The sequence below is a fragment of the Aspergillus affinis genome, assembly GCF_023601865.1.
Source record: "Aspergillus affinis strain CMG 70 chromosome Unknown NODE_189_length_45483_cov_86_546139, whole genome shotgun sequence".
NCBI lineage: Eukaryota > Fungi > Ascomycota > Eurotiomycetes > Eurotiales > Aspergillaceae > Aspergillus > Aspergillus affinis.
Window position 1 is genome coordinate 15742 of NW_026515970.1, and position 5247 is coordinate 20988.

The window sequence follows — 5247 nt, forward strand, 5'->3', positions numbered from 1 at the left end:
AAAATGGCAGGATTCTCTCTATTGCTGCTGCTGCCCGTTCTTTTGAAGTGCCACGTACTACTCCCTCAGCTCTAATAAAGGGTTGCCAAAACAAGCATAATACGTGGTCAGATAGCTATAAATTTACCCAGCTTGAAAAAAGTTTAATAGAATATTGTTTAATCTCTATGGATTCGAGAGGTGCAGCTTTCAATTTGCTTATATTGCGAGATATAACTAATTTATTATTTTAATCGCGCAAAAAGACAACCTCTACTACCTCCCTTTCTGTTGAAAAAAAAATTGGCTTATAGAATTCGTTAAACGCTGTCTAAATCTTATAACACGTCTATCTCGCAAATATAACTATAAGAGGGCTCTTTTTGAGGATCCCAGAATTATCATACTATAGTTTAAACTGGTTGAAGAAACTGTTCAAAAATATAGTATCGACTCGGATAATATCTTCAACTTCGATAAATCTGGGTTTGCGATAGGAGCAAATACTATTCAAAAAATTGTTACTTCTGCTGGTTATCATAGTTGGAGAGCCCTTTTACAAGCTAAAAATTGCAAATAAGTTACTGTAATTGAACGTATAAGGGCTTCTAGAGTTGCTCTACTGCTATATATCATTTTTAAAGGTAAGGTATTTAAGTATCATTAGTTAAATTTTTTTCCCAAACGAAGCTGACTGGCGAGTTAATATTTCGAAGAATAATTCGACAAGCGATAAGATTGCTCTTAATTAGCTAAAAATACATTTTATCTCAGATATACGATTAAAAAAGGGAAAACATTGTTTTCTAGTACTAGATAGTCATAGGAGTCATCTTACTCCGGAATTTGACCAGCTATACTCTAAAAATGATATTATCTCTATTTGTATGCTACTTTATGTATCGCATCTCTTACAGCCACTTAATGTAAGCTATGTTGCGATTTTAAAGCGCTTATACAGAGGTACGATGGCAGAATACATAAAACTCAATGTCAATTCGATTGAAAAATATTTCTTGGATATCTTTCTTATAGTGCAATGACACTTTTAAGGAGACTACTATCCAAATCAGCTTTTTAGCTACTGGATTAGTCCTTTTTAATCCGAATCATATGTTAGAAAGGTTGAATATTCAGCATGAATCTCTTATCTCTTGAACTACCACCAAATCGACTACCATCTTCCGGCAGTGATAGCGACCCTAGTTCTTTCTAGACAATTAAAAAGACTGATGCTTTATTATAAATATTGGTTTGTTCCGCAATTAATTTTAATACTAATCTCAATTTAGTATATTGTTTTCGAAATTACCCTTCCTTTTTGTTTATTAAATTATTTAAAAAATTTGAGAACCAACTCCGAATGATAGAATAACTGAATAATATGGATTATTAAAATATTTAAAAATAGTAGTATGGAGATTCCCTATAAGTATAAAGACAATCCTTTATATCTAGATTATATTATTACTTATATAAATTGTAAAAAATTTAATATTAATAATTTTTAAAGTACGATTACTATATCTTTTCAACGATGTTATCAAATGGGTTTAATATCTACAACCAAAAACAATATTAATGATTTAAAAAAGCCGTTAAATGATTATAAAGTTTTCCTATTTACAAGAATAAAAAACTTTTTTAAAAATATATGGGCAGTGTTACACTTAGGCACACCCCTCCCGCTCCTGGCACACCCCCACGTGATCATTCTACTTAGTCAGCCGCCGGCCGCGGCGGTTTGGCAGTGGAGGCCCGCAGCGCTCGCCCCGTAGAGACCTTTACCACCACCATCACTACGGTCGGATCTATCGACATAGAATAACATGACTTTTTGGACCTTTTTGCCTCTAAAGCCCTGAGTATTTTATTATAGCTAAATAATATGGATTATATAGTATATTTACGCGATCTTGTTGCTTAACTAATAGGTCCACGCTTAGTTAAAAATGAACCTTTTATGTAGAGCAAATACTTTATAATGCAGGCCTACCGTGGTGGTGAGGTCCATATCTGGGGACGGGCGCGCGCCCCTACTACGCTCTGCCAACCGCCGCGACCGGCGGCTGACTAGGTAAGATGATCACGTGGGGGTGTGCCAGGAGCGAGAGGGGTGTGCCTGTATCACACCCCTTAATTTATAAATTTTATATCAATATCTTCCTTACGGCTTATTATAACCTTCAATTAAAATAAACTATTCTTTACGATTACAATAGATTGGATTGTATTTTGACTTTCGAATAATAATTTGAATTATTTATTTATTATAGTAAATAAGTTCATTAAGCGATTTAGACTATTATTTAATTATTCTATATAAATTGTCAAACAACAAATAATTATTTTATATACTTATTTATATATTTATTTGTATATTCATAATTAAATAATATCTAAGCCTATTATATTAGACTATAACCTTTATTTTATAATCAATTTTTAAAAAAAGCTCAATCAAAGATTTTAATATAAATTAACTTTATAGGATTGCCTATTATCCTACAACTAATAACTAAACTAAACGGACAAATCAAATTATGAAATATATATTATAATATTAAATTATTATTAGATTATTCCTCAAACACTAGCCAAGGTTATTTCTTTCTATTTTAAATTTAATTAACTTAGACGTAAATCGAGCTATTTAGTTCGTTATCTTATAAATCTTATAAAACTGTAATCTTTTGTCAAAAGACTATGGGAAGCGCTACAGACACCCCCCCCCCCCCTCCGCTCCTGACACACTCCACGTGACTAGGTGTCTTAGTCAGCCGCCGGTGCCGGCGCTGCGCGCAGGTGGGGACCTCACCATTTTCATCTCACGTTATATACATATTTCAATGTGAGATACAACCACCATACTTGCCACTATGGGAGCAGAAAACGCATTTTCTGATCTCTTAGGATCCGAGTTTGATAAAAACACTCTACTTAATATAGAGTTTGACTTACAATTTGATTTTCTCATTATACCCGAAGAACCAATCAATTCCTACGAATTAAATACGTTTTCTTTACCACTAACTGACTGCCGATTTGTCTCAGAGCAAGAAACTATAGATATTATTAACGATTTCATTCGGCAGCACGGCTACACCTTAACTATAAAGAATTCAAAAAAGCTCTCGTTAAGACAATTGTCCTTTCCGTGCAGCTACTAAGCGTATCACCGGTACCGGCGGCTGATTAAGCCACCTGGTCAGGTTGGGGGTGTGTCTGTAGTGCTTCCCAAAACTATTTACTAAATTAAACTTTATTTACCAAATTAATATATGAGACTTTCGGTTTTACAGGCTAATATATAAAAAGGGGTTTTCGACTTTATTATATAAATCCGCTTTTAAAACCAAATATTAAATTAAATTTTATTTATATAAAGGATATTTAATTGTGTTTTTTTACGTATTTTAGAAATTATGAACCCAAATATGTCAAATTATTTAAATTTTATTAATTATTTCGCGTACCGCATTAATTTTCTCAAAATATAATAAATCCACCCGATAATTTGAGTTATTTAGTTAAAACTATATAAAAGCAGCAATCGTTACAAACACAAATCTAATTGTCTAAATATCGTTACTGATAATTACTATAAATTAGATTAGATTTTTGATAAATGCGTTCGGCATATTAGAAAATCTTCTAAGAAGATTATTGAGTATTTTATCCGGTTTAAAATACGGGATAAAAAATAAAGAATAAATAAAAATTAGTAATTACAATGCTGATAAATTTATCGGGAAATTTAAAATACAAAATAGCTAATTATAAAAGTATTATTAAAGAGTATACCGACTTAATATATAAAAACATATTGATATCTTCATATTATTTTTAAGTTTTTTTATTAGTTTGTCTTTTTCAACTTCCTTCAAAATCGATTTTAAATATTTAATCGTTATTATAGTGTTCCTATATTACTTTTAGTACTATTTTACTTTCTCACTAATTTACCTTATTATAATTTATAGTTAACGATTTTCTTTTAAGTATATTTCGATTCTTTTATATCGATTAGCTGTTACGATTTTGAGTTCCAATTGACATTTTCTAGTTTCTATTGTTTTACGACTTGCTATATTTAGACTTCTATTTTACTAGCGGCTTTAGTCTAAAATCTATAAATTCTATTCAAAGTTTAGGCTCTACCCTGTTAATCTTTCTATACTTTATCTTTTATATTTACAGTTTTTCAGATATAAAAAACATTTTTTACTTTTTTTTCTGTATTTCATATTTTTTTTTACGTCTTTATTTTTTCAAATAATATTTAAGTTATAATAGCATATAAACTGTAGTAAATAACATTATAGTATTAATCTTATAAATATCTAATATAATAAAAATAATAGATAGAAATATAAAAAGAATAAAAAAAAATCATGTAAAAAATATTAAAAATATTAAATAAAATAACTGTTCATTTTGAATTATAGTATCTAATAATAAATATGAAAGTAATTATTTAATACTATATTTTTATCAATAAGATTAAAAATAATTCATAGTAATACTAATTTTTTATTAATTAATTAGGGGAATTTCTTATATCAGTTAATTAATATAAAGGTCATATTATCCTTTAATAATTATTAGCGAGAATTTTAAATTATAGTTGAATAATGTTTACTTTAATATTTTCATTAAGTAATGATATGATCTTTATATCATAGAGTAACTATTCTGGGTTTATATAAATAAATAAAGAAATATTTAGCTTTTGAGAAATCAGGAATTCGATAATCCTATTTTTAATTAAGAAATTCAGTTTAATAATATATAAAATATTTCGTAATATTAAAAGTAACGTTATTCGACTATTTTTAAATCTATAATATAAAAAGTCTACATCTTTTTTGATCATATTATCCGTAGTGACGTCCTGAGCGTGTAGCAACGCCCTACGCCGGGGTGTATGCATGGTTTGTACTGTTTGATTAGTTTGTCCCTTACAGTGGGATTGTTTACTGCTTCATGCAGTAAATCGCTGTTTTCTTCTTCTCTCCTCAACTTAATGTCTCCTAAATAACCTGCAATAAGAATCATTCTGTATTTCCGAGGTTGTCACACGTATCTTTATTTCTTTTTTTATAGAAAATAACTAAAAGAAAGCCTTTTATAGAATAAATCGATATTATATTATTATTTAAAATCATTTTAATTTATTTCTTTATTTTACAAGTTCCGGTCATTATTAAAAATTAAATTAGATTAATATTAGATTCGAAGTAAAATTTATTATTCATAAGAAAATAT